The sequence below is a fragment of the Lepidochelys kempii genome, chromosome 1 (genome assembly GCF_965140265.1).
Source record: "Lepidochelys kempii isolate rLepKem1 chromosome 1, rLepKem1.hap2, whole genome shotgun sequence".
Lineage (NCBI taxonomy): Eukaryota > Metazoa > Chordata > Testudines > Cheloniidae > Lepidochelys > Lepidochelys kempii.
The window spans coordinates 224,746,020-224,762,617 of NC_133256.1; the positions used below are offsets into that span (position 1 = coordinate 224,746,020).

General features: G+C 41.8%; 1 long non-coding RNA gene across 1 annotated transcript; it reads right to left on the minus strand.

Moving 5' to 3' along the window:
* Positions 1-1,140: 1,140 nt before the first annotated feature.
* LOC140899793 (uncharacterized) lies at positions 1,141-10,415 on the minus strand. Its single transcript, XR_012155461.1, has 4 exons — positions 10,284-10,415; positions 1,704-1,798; positions 1,535-1,612; positions 1,141-1,412 (listed from the first exon to the last, which is right to left on the minus strand). It is a non-coding gene; the product is annotated as an uncharacterized lncRNA (long non-coding RNA).
* Between the last annotated feature and the right edge of the window lie 6,183 nt (positions 10,416-16,598).

Here is a 16,598-nt window from a genome sequence, read left to right on the forward strand (position 1 = left end):
ACATGCAAGTGCTGCTTTTTTAAAAAAGAAAAATTGTAAAACAGTTTTTCTTCTCCAATATATTTTGACCAAGCAACATGATCTGAAACTGTCTCCCTGTGCAGCACTACAGCATCCTAGTGTTGTGGTGAAAGTCTACAGAAGCCCCTACACAACTGCTGCCCTGAAGCAGTTAATGAAGCAGTGGATTTTGTAGTGCTGCATATTACCTGATGTATTACTGTACAAAAATTAATATAGATTTGTACTGTCCTCTTTTCCAAAGCTTGGTGCTGACCCTTAGGATCTTGATCAATTCCTGAGAGAACCGTATGAATTTTTCAATGTTGCCATTAAAGCACGAAAAGACGGATTACATACTGAGCTGAGGCAACCACCTTGGCAAGATGTCAGCGAATCCCACCCATGTCCTTGAGTCATTTTATGAGGGGAGGTTGACGTTTATGCTGTTCTACTTAGGAAAAAATATTCCTGTCAATATTTTGAATGACTGGCTTTCACATGTTAATTATGATGGTTCAAGGGGAAAGTCAACTCTTTCTAGTAATGTCATGGCTATACTTGATGAGTTCATTCATCACAGATTCATGTAGCCTGTTGCTAATGACAATACAATATTAAAGTTTGTATTAATGTTTTCATTCAGTTCCCTTATATGCAGTGAACTGGATGCTACGACCATTTTGTATGGTCATCGATATTTATACTTACGAGCTTTTGTGGTTCCTGTAATTATTAGCGTGCACGCCATTATTTTCCCATACATTTGCACTCTTTCAGTCTCCAATATCTGCTTTATACACCAACTGACGTGATAAAGGGTGCAGCTGAGCATTCGGAGAAAAAGCCAAAAGAGATCTTCTTGCCTATCCCATTTCTCACGGTAGTGCTGTCTAGGTATGCCCATAAACATATCTGCTCTAAAGATTAAAAGAATTTTTGAAATATTCTATTAGTTTCTTAACTGAGAAAAGAATCCAGCTTTTTGAAAGCAAATACAACTGACTTAGTATGTACTGAGAATCTCTGAGTGCAGACTGCTCATGATCTGCGAACTGAAAATGCATAAACCAAAGCCTCCCAGGGATCCCTTTACTGTAAGCTGATTGCAAGGAGAAAATACATACAGGTTTAGCCAAAGCAAAGCAAACAATTTATTAGAATGTACACACACATACAATACAATGTAAAATTACATCCGGTTAGAACACCTCTTTCATTCAATAATCCATTGAAGGACTCTGCAAAGTTGTTTTAGGACTCTGCAAAGAGTTCAACTGTCAACATTTTTTCCCAAAGTGACGACTGGCTAGGATCAGCATCTCCTCTTTGGTTTCTTGCTTGATTTGGCAACTGTCCTGATATTTTTCGTCCAATGCCATGCTAGCTTGATGCAATTCATATCAGACATTCTGAAAAAAAATGCAATGATCATTTAGATTTGATAAGCACCATAACATTGGCACAGGACTGTGCTATGATAAAAAGGTTATGGAAGTAGTGCAAAGTATCTGATGGCAGATGCAGTACTCACACAGGTGAAGTCCAATATAGTTTATTTACTGAACCTAGATATAGGCAGCAGCAATAGCTGTGTGCTTCAAGTCATCATCTGAACAGAAAAACAAAACGGGATTTTAACTAGTGATTCTGACATGCTTTTGATATTAAATAGCTGCACCACAGTAAAAACAATGTTCTACCTTGGAATAATCTGTAAGGGCCAAATACCCTTAAAGGTGGGGCACGAATGCATCTTGGGTGATTTTCTGTTGAAAGAATTTTCAATCCACGATCCCTGTAAAAACAGTACATGTAATATGCTGCTTCATTATGAATCTTACATAGGATTTCATTCACATACCTGTTGCTAGTAATCTATTATGGGAAAGTACATTCAAATACGACGATAGGACCAGAACGAAACATGTGGACTGTATGTGGTGTATTATGTCGAAAATCATACAAAACTATTGACCAGTGTCAATCCTAGTTTGTTTGTCAGCACAAAGGCTGTTGTTATCAGTGTTGTCATCCACTAATTGTGTATTTATTAAGCCTGGAAATGATGACAGAAAGCTACAGTACATCAAGCCAAAATCCCCAAAGCCAACAACATTATCAGAGAGATTAGATGGCTCAGGAACCTATGATCTCTGGAAAGAAAAGGAAAACACAGAGGCTAGAGTACAAGCGTCACCGCTGACATAAATGTAACATCCAAGTCCCTTGATGAAACGCAGACCACATTGCAGAAGATTTCCACAGGGGTATCCCAACGCAACCACATGTACTCAGGACAGACATTCACACTGTCCAAGTCAACAGGTGACATTAGGTTTCAGAGTAACAGCCGTGTTAGTCTGTATTCGCAAAAAGAAAAGGAGGACTTGTGGCACCTTAGAGACTAACCAATTTATTTGAGCATAAGCTTTCGTGAGCTACACTCCACCAGTAATTCTATTATGTTACTACGGACACTGAAGTATGAGGACATGATGTATGTTAATAAAACCAGCTGATCCCTCCTTTGGAGACTTCAAGTGTAAATGAGATCATTGATTACAGCCTAGAGAGACCAAGGCAGAAGAGCACCATAAACTTTAGCAGACTGGAAAAAACGGTATAATTCTTTGGTTACTAAAACTGAGGTATCATTGTTCAATGTCAGCTTCTTATGTCATTCAGCAAAAGAGGCCCTCCTGAACCACTATCTTTGCAGGGAAGTCACGGGAGAGTTATCTTTTTATGTTTTGCTGTATTGAAACACTGCTTAGATAATAATAGTAATAGCCAGCTCTTATACAGTGTTTTTCATCTGTATATCTCAAAGCACTTTACAAAGGAGGTCAGTATCATTATTCCCATAGAGGGGCAAACAGAGGTGCAGAAAGGTGAAGTGACTTGCTCAAGGTCACTCATAACGTAAGTGGCAGAGACAGCAATATAGAACCTAGGTCTCCCAAGTCCCAGTCCAAAGCTCTTTCCACAAGGCCACACTGCCCCCCAAGAGGTTAATTTTGAGGGAAACAGAAATACAAAGGCAATCCCCTAGAAAAATCGCAGAGTAACAAAGCGTGGTTAAGTGGAGGTTTACAAGCCTCAACAAAGAGCAGCACAAACTTAGAAGCAAAATAAACTATTTTATGTGTGGATCTCCAAACAGACATTGACATACAATGAAATAGTAACCTACATATAATACAAGTTTATTTGGCACATAACATTCCTTTTTCTGGAGTGTTGTTTTCTTTGTTGTGTGCACGCTGGGGGGAAATGTGTTTTTATGTTCTATTCTATAGGTAAAGAGCAAGGAATAAACTCCTCTTCTGGGACAATGCCAAACAAAATGCATCAAATGCTACTCCTTAGACCAATACTTCTATTCATGAATTAGATAACACTAGATCCCAAATATTTACACAAATATCAAATGTTCTGCACATGATGTAGAATGTATACAATTACTAAATCGCCAATGTGCTTGCATGATCATGTATCTCACATTCCCAATGATTTCCCCACGCACTATCAGTTATTAGATTATTTGAAAAGGAGCAAGAGAAGAAAGACAGTGCAGAACATGGCTCTATTGGGAAGGAAGATATTTTCTGTTGGGGGAAAATCAGAACCTAGTACTTTGAACTTTCGCTTAGAAGGCAGTATTTTAATGAGTATTTTATGCTTCAAAATGAAGTTATTTCCTGAAGCCCTGGTCCAAGCTCCTGTGTTATACTTGACAACAAAGAGATAGTATGTATGCTTGCGTGAGTTTGAATATACAAATGAGAAGGTTACTCACCCCGTGCAGTAACTGAGGTTCTTAAAGATGCATGTCCCTAGGGTGCTCCTCCATAGGTACCTGGGATTTGGTACCCGTTTGGCAGCACATGCACTACTCCACATCTTGTGCCGTGAGCAACACCTATATAGCGCTGCGTGGCCCAACCACCCTCAGTTCCTTCTCTACCACAGAGTCTATGTTTGAACTCTGAAGCAGAAGGGAGGAGGGCAGGTAAGTGGAGCATCCACAGGGACACACATCTCAAAGAACCTCAGTTACTGCAGAAGGTGAGTAACCTTTGCTTCTTTTTCAAGTGGTGTCCCAATGGCTGTGCCACTGTAGGTGACTGAAGAGTAGTTCCCATAGGTGGAAGGCTGGGGCTTTGGAGTGGCATCCAGGGAGGAGAGGATGATGGGTCTTAGTAGGGCATCTAATGCCGTGTCTTTTAGCCAACACTATGCAATTACTCAAGTGTCCGCAGATGCCCAGGTCACCTCTTTGCAAATATCCATGATCGGCACATTGTTAAGAAAGGCAATCAAGGTGGGGAGAGAGCGAGTGGAATGTGTTCGAGTTCTAAGTGGAGGTAGTTGGTTGTGCAGTTGGTAGCAAAGGTTTATGCACTGTGAGATTCACTTGGACAGACGTTGTTTGGACATAGCTGTTCCCTTTGATCGTTTGCCAGTTGAGAGGAATAAGCATGGCAACTGTCTGAAAGCTTTAGTTCTATCCAGGTAAAAGGCTAATGCATGCTTAACGTCCAAGGTGTGTAGTGTCACTTCATGTTGGTTGCCATGTGGTTTTGCGAAGAGGCAGAGACAGTGGATAGATTGGTCCATATGGAAGGAGGATGGCAACTTGGGTAGGAATTTTAGATGTCCTTGTCCTTATACAAAATGATGAACAGAGAGCATGCCATGAGAGCCCCTATTTCTCCCGTACTCATCAGGCAGATGCGATGGCTATGACAAATGCTGTTTTCATGGAAAGATGAATGGAGGGGTATAATGCCATGCACTTGAATGGTGTTCTGGTGAGACAGCACAAGACAAGGCTGGGATCCCAAGATGGGGTGGGATGTCATATGTGAGGGTAGAGGTTCGAAAGGCTCTTAAGTAACCTCTTCATGAATGGGTGGATGAATTACAGAATAGCCATCTATCCTGGGGTGGAATGCTGTGATGGCAGCGAAATGCACATGAACAGAACTTGTGAATAGGCCCAATCTTAAGATCTAACATATAATCTAGAATGAGCGGTAATGGAGTGTTCCTCACAGAGACATGAATTGGCTGTGCACCAGAATCTTTCCCATTTTTGGAGGTAAGTTCTGAGAGTTGTGTCACATCGGCTATTTAAGAGAACCTCTCTGACTGCCTCCAAACAGGTCATCTCCAAATCCCGAAACCATGAAGAAGCCATGCTTTCAGATGAAGGAGTTGTAGACTGGGATGGAGGATTCGGCCTGCATCTTGAGAGACAAGGTGTGTAATCAACAGCAAAGTGATTGAAGAACACATCACCACATGTAGGAGGTAATGATACCAAATTTGTTGTGACCTTGTTGGAGCTATGATGATAACTCAGGCCCATTCCACCTGTATTTTGTGAAGCACCTTGAACAAGAAGAGAAAGGGTGGAAAGGCATAGAATTGTGGAGCATCCCATGTAATGAGGAAGGCATCTCCCAGAGACCTGTGGCCTAGACCCGCTCTTGAGCAGAACTGAGGACATTGGGTGTTCTCTGGTGTGGTGAAGAGACCTATGTGGGGATATCCCCAGAGAGTGAATATGTGCCGAAGGACTCTTGTATCTAGTTCCCACTCATGGTCTTGTGAGAATTGTCTGCTCAGCGTATCTGCTGTGGTGTTCTAGTGTCCAGGTAGATATGCGGCCGAAATGTTGATTTCGTGTTGGATATACGAGTTCGACAATTTCAGTGCTTCCAAGCATAAGGAGTGGGACCTTGCTCCGTCATGCCTGTTGACGCAGGAGATATTGTCTATCATTATTTTTATAGTCCAATGTCTGATAAGTGGCAGGAAATGTCAGCACACATTGTGAACCACTCATAGTTCTAGGAGGTTGATATGTAAGGAGGATTCCGCGGGAACCACCTTCCTTGCACTGTGTTGGTCTGAAGATTTGCCCCCCGCATATTTTTTATCAGAAAGTAGTGGGAATAAAAAGCTTTCCCTCTGTGTTGGGATGAAATCAGTTGTATGGCTTCCAGTTGCAGAAGGTGATTTATTTCTTCTCGTAGAAGGTGCTCATGAGAAAGGTCCCTGAAGAGGAATGGGGGTGGAATGGAGTGCCCTTTGTTGATTATTTCCAGGACCAACTTGTCTGAAGTGATTTGCTGCCATGACGGATGCAAAGGAGCTAAATCAGAGGCAGGCAAACTACGGCCCACATCCGGCCCATGGGACTGTCCTGCCTGGCGCCTCAGCTCCTGGCCCGGGAGGCTGTTCCCCCCTCCCCCTGAGCCACACCGCCATGTGGCACAATGCTGTGGGTGGCGGGGCTGCAGAGCCCGGCCTGACCCATGCTCTGTGCTGTGCAGCTGCCTGTCCGGGTGGAGCCATGCTGCCAGCCACCAGTGCTCCAGGCAGTGTAGTAAGGGGCAGGGAGCAGTGTGTGTGGGGGTTGGATAGAGGGCACAGTAGTTCGGGGGGTGGTCAGTGGTGTGGATAGGGGTTGGGGCTGTTAGAGGGGGGAACGGGGGTTGAATGGGGGCACGGGGTAGTCAGGAAGGAGAGGAGGGGTTGGATGGGGCAGTGGGGGGCAGTCAGGGGACAGGGAGGGTGAATGGGGCAGGGGTCCTGGGGGGGCAGTCAGGAAGAAGAGGGGGGATTGAATCAGGTGGTGGTGGGGAAGTTAGGGACGAGGGGTCTGGGGTCACTCAGGGAGAAGGGGTGGTTGGATGGGGCAAGGATCCTGTGGGGTAGTTGGGGGGGGGTTGGATGGGGCGGTGGGGGGAAGTTGGGGACGGGAGGTCCGGGGGCTGTCAGGGGGTGAGAAGCGGGGGGGCAGGGGAGGAGGGGTCGATGGGGGCAGGGGCCATGCCATGCCTGGCTGTTTGGGGAGGCACAGCCTCCCCTAACCGGCCCTCCATACAATTTCAGAAACCCGATGCGGCCCTCAGGCCAAAAAGTTTGACCTGGGCTAAATGGTTGACAAAACTGGTGGGTTGTGAAAGATGGTTGCAGCCACTGGAACAGGAGGACTCCTCTCAGGGCCTCAACCAAACCTTCAAAACTGTTTAGACGAAGGCGCATGAGAGGTAGTTTGTTTGCATTTCAGAAGGGGCCTCTGCCGCCTCTTCTTTCCATGTCATATTGGCAGTGAGGAGTGAAAGATGGAGGTGGGGATCTCTGGGTATGTTGGTATTTCCCCTGACGTCTCTTCAGTGCTGGTATATATATATATATGCTGAGAGAGCAGAGAGTCACTCTGGAGTCCTTTAGAGAGTGTAGGGACTCATCCATGTGCTTGGCAAATAGTTTGGAACCCTCAAAAGGCAGATCCTCGACCATGGTCTGTACCTCTTTAGGGAATCCAGAGAGGTGAAGGTGAAGATGCTTGTCTCATTACCATGGGTGTTGCGATGGAGGGGACAGCCATGTCTGCAGAGTCCATGGGAGCTTGTAGTGCCATGCAGGCCAAAAGATGTTCTTCCGACACAGGTACCTAGACTTGTTCCTTCTTGTTGTCTGGCAGATGTTGACAGAATTCTTGTCTTTTAGAATAGTTCATATGGTCATATTTGGCCATAAGAGACTTCTAATTGGTAACACAGAATTGGAGTGTCACAGAAGAGTACACTTTGTGATCAAATACATCTAATCACTTTCAGTCCCTGTCATAGGGGTTCCCTGGGTTGGTGTTGGCATCCCTTCTCATATACAGCATTGACAACCTGGATGTTAGGAGTAAGATGGGAAGAGAGAAATTCCAAGTCATTAACAGGGACATAATATTTTTGTCTGCCTGCTTGCAGGTTGGCAGGATGGATGCAGGAGGCTGCCAGAGCACCTTGGCAGGGTCCAACAGGACCTCAGTAATAGGAAGGGTTGATCTTTGCTGATGTAGAGGTGTGTAGGATATCAAGCAGTTTGTGCTGTTGCTCTTTGACTTCTTTTAGTGGGATCTGGAGAGATTCCAGAATTCTGTGGAATAGTTGTTGAAAACGCTTGAAAACTGTCCACCGACATAGGAGGTGGTGGCATGATGGCTTCATCCGGGGAAGAGGAGGAGAAATGGAGTGGTGGTGTAATCTCTTCCTCCGTTTCTTCCTGCTGTTCTTCCACCGGTAGTGGGTCAACATCAGATGGTCGAGAGATGGATGAGGATGATGATCGTGTGCATTTCTTTCTCTGCCCTATAGGCAGTTTGTGGAACTGTGCCCCGTACATAGCCCATGGATCCCAGCAGGGCTAATGTGGAGGAACTGGGATGTGGGGTTGTGGAGGAACTGGGATGTGGGGTCCATATCAGGGCCCTAGTACTGTTCCAGGTTTTGGATAACACCAAAGAGTAGAGGCTTGCCTGCATGTGCTCTGGAATTGCATACTCTTCCTCCTCTCAGTGGTGAAAGGGAGAAGTGTTGTGACTCCAGGGAAGAGGCATGATCCATAGGGAGCTTGTGACAGAGGAGCAGAGATTCACGGGTATCAGATTTCAGAGTGGTAGCCGTGTTAGCCTGTATCAGCAAAAACAATGAGGAGTCCTTGTGGCACCTTATAGACCTACAAAATTATTTGGGCATAAGCTTTTGTGGGCTAAAACCCACTTCATCAGATGCATGGAGTGAAAAATACAGTAGGAAGATATATATAGCAGTACATGAAAAGATGGGAGTTGCCTTATCCAGTGGGGGGTCGAGACAAATCAATTAAAGTAGGCTATTATCAACAGGATGAAAAATCATTTTTGTAGTGGTAATCAGGGTCAATCATTTCAAACAGTTAACAAGAAGGTGTGAGTAAAAGTAGGGACAAATTATAATGGGGAAATTAGGGGTTTTTTAATTCTTGTAGCGACTCATCCACTCCCAGTCTTTATTCAGGCCTAATTTGATGGTGTCCAGTTTGCAAATTAATTCCAGTTCTGCAGTTTCTCGTTGGAGTCTGTTTTTGAAGGGGTTTTTTTGTTGAAGAATTGCCACTTTTAAGTCTGTTACTGAGAGTCCAGGGAGGTTGAAGTGTTCTCCAAATGATTTTTGAATGTTATAATTCTTGATGTCTGATTTGTGTCCATTTATTGACCAGGTCCCTTGGATCTCTGAACTCCAGTGGAGTAGGCAGGAGCATCATTGGCACTGATGGCTGTTTGGAAAGTAAAGGAACTATCAGTGCCTAGGATGGAGTGTGCTCCGTCAAGAAACTAGTAGATGGTTTCGTGCCTTACTTGGTGCCAAGGATTTGGTCAGTGCCAAGAGAGTTGATAGTGCAGAGAGAGTTGACGGTGCCAAGGCACCCAAGGTTGTCTTGGATGAGGCACTAGGTACTGTTGTGGCAAGCTGTTCCCAAGAGACAGTGTGTCCACCTGTGGTCTGGCCTATTTAGGGTCCCTGAACTTCTGCTTAGCTCCAGTACCGGAGGGACCCAGACAGTCATGGGAGCTAAGTCTCACCCCAGTGAGGTTGAGGCTACTGACCTCACAGGGGATGGCTCCTTGGGTGGCAATGTAGAGGCTCATTTCTTCCCATCTGAGTGGGAAAGAGGATTTCTTCTTGGATGGCTGTCGCGAGTGGGGCTCAGCTGATGACCGAGCCAAGGGTGATAACTGCACTGTAGTGGTATCAGGGCCAGGGCCATAAAGAACTCTCCATGAGAAAAATTTTCAGTCTGAGATCATGGTCCTTTCAGGCCCACGTTGATCAAGTTGATGAAGTGGGTGCACTTCTGTGTTACATGACCCTCAGTGAGCCATGGGTGATCATCGCTCTCAGGAAAGGCCTCCTGACAAGTGAGACCCCTCTTGAATCAGGGGAATCCCAGAATAATCCTGAGGGAGAGAGCTCCCAGTCAGGGAAGGCAGGAAACAGAGAATAATGAGGAGGAAATTTTTTTTTGTCGGGGAGAAAAATAAATGGCAAGGGCTAATTACTACTAGCGAAAGGTAAGTGAATGAAAATCTCGAAAGGAGAAGGAGATAGAAGGGCTCCGCTCTATATTCCATCCCAGATCAACGGCAGTTGAGCTGCACAGCTCTATAGAGAGAGTGCTCACTGCGCAAGACAGGGAGAGCACATGTGCGGCCCAATGGGTACTGCTGCTGAAGATCTGCAATCTGAGGCACACGAGGCGCCGCTACACTGATAGTGAAGCACCCATAGAGACATCACTTGAAGAAGAACTGTAATTTCTTGCAACAAACCAGAGAGTAGCCATATAGCATATGCTAACCTGTTGTCTGGTTGGTGTAAAGAACAAAGAAGGAGAAGAGAAGTACAGGAGGGACCCAGATAGTCAACAATGAAGTTGAGGATACTGACCTCACAGGGGGTGGCTCCTTGGATGGTGAGGTAGTGGCCTGTTTCTTCCCATCCAAGCAGGAAAGAGAGGATTTCTTCTCGGATGGCTGTGGCAAGCAGAGGTCAGCTGATGACCGAGCCGAGGATGATAACTACACTGCAATGGTATCACAGCCAGGTCCCTGGAGAAGAGTCAACATGGTTTTTGTAAAGAGTTTGGAGAAGAGTCAACATGTTTTTTTATAAAGGCAAATCATGCCTCACCAATACTACTAGAATTCTTTGAGGGAGTCAATAAGCATGTGGACAAGAGGGATCCAGTGGATATAGTGTATTTAGATTTTCAGAAAGCCTTTAACAAGGTCCCTCACCAAAGGCTCTTAAGCAAAGTAAGCTGCCATGGGATAAGAGGGAAGGTCCTCTCATGGTTTGGTAAACTGGTTAAAACATAGGAAACAAAGGGTAGGAATAAATGGTCAGTTTTCAGAATGGAGAGAGGTAAATGGTGGTGTCCCCCAGGGGTCTGTACTGGGACCAGTCCTATTCAACATATTCATAAATGATCTGGAAAAAGGGGTAAACAATGAGGTGGCAAAATTCTCAGATGATACAAAACTACTCAAGACAGTTAAATCCCAGGCAGACTGCGAAGAGCTACAAAAAGATCTCTCAAAACTCGGTGACTGGGCAACAAAATGACAGATAAAATTCAATATCGATAAATGCAAAGTAATGCACATTGGAAAACATAATCCCAACTATACATAAAAAATGGTGGTGTCTAAATTAGCTGTTACCACTCAAAAAAGATCTTGGCGTCATTGTGGGTAGTTCTCTGAAAACATCCACTCAATGTGAAACGGCAGTCAAGTAAATGAATAGAATGTTGGGAATCATTAAGAAAGGGATAGATAATAAGACAGAAAATAAATATCATATTGCCTCTATATAAATCTATGGTACGCCCACATCTTGAATAGTGCATGCAGATGTGGTCGCCCCATCTCAAAAAAAGATATACTGGAATTGGAAAAGGTTCAGAAAAGGGCAACAAAACTATTAGGCTTCCGTATGAGGAGAGATTAATAAGACTGGGACTTTTCAGTTTGAAAAGGAGACGACTAAGGGGGGATATGATAGAGGTCTATAAAATCATGACTGGTGTGGAGAAAGTAAATAAGGAAGTATTATTTACTCCTTCTCATAACACAAGTAATAGGAGTCACCAAATGAAATGAATAGGCAGCAGATTTAAAACAAACATAAGGAAGTATTTCTTCACACAGTGCACAGTCAACCTGTGGAACTCTTTCCCAGAGGATGTTGTGAAGACCAAGACCATAACAGGGTTAAAAAAAGAACTAGATAAGTTCATGGAGGATAGGTCCATCAATGGCTATTAGCCAGGATGGACAGGGATGGTGTCCCTAGCCTCTGTTTGCCAGAAGCTGGGAATGGGCGACTGGGAATCATTCACTTGATGATTACCTGTTCTGTTCATTTCCTCTGAGGCACCTGGCATTGGCCACTGTCAGAAGACAGGATACTGGGCTAGATGGACCTTTGGTCTGACCCAGTATGGCCGTTCTTATATTCTTAAGGGATGGAAGAGGGTTTGGGAGAGTGTTGCCAAAGTAGCTGAATACATTTGAATGGAAGTCGGAGGATACAGAAAAACAAACGTGACTCGAGATGGGGGAGGGATTTGGACAAAGTAGGAGAGCACTGTTCAAAATGGAGCAATAGGAGACAAAAAACAGCCAGACAGCCCCAGGCAGGGTGTCTCCAAAGTTCAGATGCAGGTCTTGGGTTGTTCCATGAGCATTCTATTCCAAAGAGGAAGAGTCGCTGGATATGCATAACTCAGGGAAACCCAAGGGACATTTGGCTTCTCTCAACAATAAAAGTGCCCTGTATGTATAATTAATACAGTTTAAAATATCATCTATAACTAGCTATAATTAGCAACTATGAAAGTCAGGCAGCAACTAGATGTCCTGTGTTAAGGAATAACAGTAACTAACCTCCTTCACGCACACTCCCCGCAAACAGACCCCACAAATGGAAAAAAGCAGAGCAATATATTGGGGCAGAACAGAAAACAGCATATTTGAATGGTGAAAATGTTTGGGTCCTTTGGATGTGCTAATCTACAAGCACATGTTCAGTTTGATGGAGAATATGAATAAAACAGGAATAGTGCTGCAATCTTGGAATAGCATACCAGTAGAATAGCATATAATTGACTGACAGGCACATTTCTTTCACTGATTCCACCAATTGCACAAGGATAATTTTACAGAATAGTGGAATAGAAACTGATGCAGACACACAACTTTTATAATGTGCCCATTGTGTTTTAAGAATTTTTTAAAAATTAATTTACTGGGTTTATTTTTTGTATCATTCAGTTTGTAAAGCAAGGTATGTTAGCTACCATAGGCCCAATTCTCTACTGGCATGGCAGCAATGAATTTTGCCCAATGAATCTGATCGTGCATGGTTCAGAGGGAAGTAAAACTTAAAATTAAGAAAAGAAAAACATTACCATCAGAGCCATAAAAATTTCTATTCTATGTTGGAAAACGTCACACATTTAAAATTTAATACCTTGGAACCCTGCTAGGCTAGAAGCTGTCATGGAGTTCCATAGGGAAGCTGAGAAGGTTCTCTTACCAATGGTATAAAGCTCCCATTTCTAGCAATAAAAGGGCAGCAATATCTCAGACTTTAAAACTGTGATATATATACACACACACAAAAGCGGTCACTGGTCTACGAATGAATCTCAACCACCATGGGACTTGGCCAGGTGTTATTTGATGGAGGAAATTCCAGATTCGGGTGAAGGAGGAGGAAACATTTCTATGGCAGGGTTTCTTGAAGTTGAAAAGTTTTAAGATGCACTAATGGGCAGATAATGCAGCCAAAGGTGCAATTTATCACCTATGTAATTTTATTTACATATGTGGATGTATATGCACAGAGTTTCAGTTCAGACAGATGTTTAAACCGTTACCTTTTTACTTTCACATTCCAGACAATCTCACCACATAAGCAATTGACTCCCATGATTACACTGAGAAATTAGGGTTGCAGCCTGAAACCGGATCCATGTGGACAGTGTGGTCTCCTGGCACAGATTCAGCTGCAGTATCCAACCCTTAGACATTTTTTCTTTTAAAGATGGTGTTCTTTTGTTTCTCCTTGTGCTTATTCCTCTACAGGGTAAATAGAGGCTCTTGTTCCTAGTAAGAGGTATGTAACAGTTTTCCTATAGTTTGTCTGCTATTAGATTGCCTTAACTCCTGTGCTACTAAAGATATTTTACTGGCCAGATAAATTAAATTATATAAGATGTTTAACCAATCAGCCTTGTATTTTTGCATTTTCTACAGATGTCCAAAAATTTGGAAAATGAAAATAATTGAAAGGCTTTTTTTAAGAGCTTGGAAAAAAATCTCTTGAGAGAAACATCTTAGAGACCAGTACTGATGAAAAACATCCCCAGAAGTATTACCTGTTTGAATAATTCCAGAAAGAGTATTTCTTAACAATGACTATGAAACTAGTAATGCAATTCATGTCTTTACTTTAAAAAAAAGCTTTTCAAATACGCTTTATTAAACACAAAAAATTAAACCACAAAAAATTGAAACAAACCCATTCTTACTGAAAATAATGAAAATTCCATTTAAGAGTATGAGGCTACTGACAATATGCAGTAAAAGTATATGAGCCACAGGACAGCTATAGTAAACACATTTCACAAGTCGTTGTGCTTTCAGCAAACAGGTGTGCCAAAAAAAGTTTGCAATTTCCCATTTTCTAAATTTTAAGAAAAGCTACCAGTGACTATTACGTTAAAAAAAACCATAAAAAACTAATTGAGCCCTCAAAAGTTACATGGCACACAACATCAGAAATCCTACCATACTAATTAAGATTAAACAGCAATAGAATTGTGATAGCTTTCATTTCTGAACTTTTAAAAAATGCCTATTGTCTTCTGAAGCTATAAATATTTTCTTTGGGCTGGATTCTGATACCCTCACTCATGTTGAACTAATTCCACAAAATGTTCTTCCAAAGTCAGTGGGACTCCTCATAAAGTGAAGTGCCACACAAAAAGTGAATAAAGGTAAAATAATCTGGTCCTCTAAAAAGAGCCTTCACAAATCTAATTTAAAAGTTTGATAATACCAATCTATATACGGACACTACATCAAGATTTTAAAAGTGACAGTCCACAATCTTCTGTGTAAAGAGGTTACTATTGTGCAACTACAACTAAGATCACATACTGTGGCAGCAATTTAGGACTGATGCATTGTCTAGGCTGTAGATACATCTTCTGAAATATTAAATTACAAAATACAAAGTAAAGAGTACACTATAACATCAGAAAATTGTTGAATAATATTAAAAGTCACTGTACTATTAATCCTATACTAATATGACCTCTTGTATCACAGTGTTAAAGCAGAAATCAACATCTTAGATTATTCTGTAAAAAATATGTATCTGACTCAGAAGTTCCAACTTTGTTCTTTTTTTGTACTTGCTTTTCATTTCATGTTTAATATATCAAATGATGTATTACCACCTGTTGCATGAAATTAAAAATCCTATTTGTACATTCACCTGTATTTGTGTACAAAACATGCTATTTCACGGTCTTCTGATGTTACATTAATATTTATATATCACAATTAGTAAGATTTATAAAAATATATCTTAAATTGTCCAAAGCCATACCTGACTTGTAGTCTCTATTTATAAGCATTTCAAAAACATTCAACCCCTACCCCCAAAATAAACAAATGAAAAATATTTTACAAATCCAAAATATTTCCAAATTGCTAACATTTTTATAAAATGCGTTTAATTTTCCTACCTGCTTGCTACCTTAGCAATTCTCAAATGTAGAAATAAACAAAGACCAAGCCTGGTGCTTGCAATATAAAACCCGATTACTGTTGAAGACCACAAAGAAAAAGAATTCATTCAGGCTGAGAGCCTTAAAAGCAATTCAAACTTTCTGGATTACATCACTGGAAGCAGTATGTAATTTGTTCCAATTGATGTCATTTGCTCACATAAAGCCATTATTTTACAAAGCACCTCAGCATATTTGCTCTTTCCCCCCTCCCCAAGCCCCAGAACAGACTTACTTGCACCTGACATATCAAACATATATAGGAAAGACAACCCAAAAAAGTAATCAAGCTTGACATTTTTGCACCCAAATCAAATTAATATGTGAAATTAAGGAATAAAATATTACATCATACGAGAAAAGGCATATTTTTGTAATCAAAAATGTAAAAAGCACTTGTTCATGTCCTGTTCATGCAATGACCTTGGATAACTCAGATCTGTTCTTGTGGGATTTGCAACTCTTTTCCTGAATGAATTCAAGATGAGGTAATGCCATTCAAAAGAGGCCGAGCAGTGAAACATTACATGTAGAACTCAAACATCCTGGCCCCAATTCTAACCTCTGTAATTATATTTAACTGGGTCAATGGAATTTCTTAACTTCCGCTACTTGCTTCTCTGCTTCTAGATTTAAAAAGTGCCAGGTTCACATGACTAATATATTAATACGCAGTATTTCAAATTATCACTAGAAAAACACTCAAGGGAAAGAAATCTGAATATGTGCAAATGCCACATGGTTAACGGTAAGTATATTTTTGCAGCTCATCTGCAGCGTGGCAAGCAGACTGCAGCCTGATATTCACTGTGCACTGCATACTGTACTATTGAAAGAGCAGGCCCTCATTGTTTCACTATCCACATCTAAGACGGCAGTCCAATTGCAAATTCTGTTTTTGATTACCAAGCGATGTTCCCTCTTTTAAGTACTTTAAACAACAGAAATCCTTATGAAGCAATGCAGGATAATAACTTGTTTAAACTGACTTTAGGGTCAATTAAAACAAAGCAACTCTACAGCATGCTTTTAGAATAGAATAAAGTTATGGAAAAATTATGTTCTGTGTCACTAAAACTGCCAAAAAGAATTTGTGTGGAACGTGAAAATCTTTAGAAAAAGACAGTGTACAGAAGAAGCTATAAAAGCTGCACTATCACAATCAAATCATAGCAACACAATACAAGAGTTAAGATTTTGTGTTCATCTTCTTCTGTATATACTAAGTAGAACAGAGGGCTTGCTATCTATATCCCACCCCCACAAATACATTTTACTAAATATCTAAAATCTCAGTTACAATAAAACTCTCAAAGAATATTCAATTCAATAGGACCCTATTTTGAACTACATTTGGAAAGATGACCATGTTATAGTTAACTAATACATATATTTCC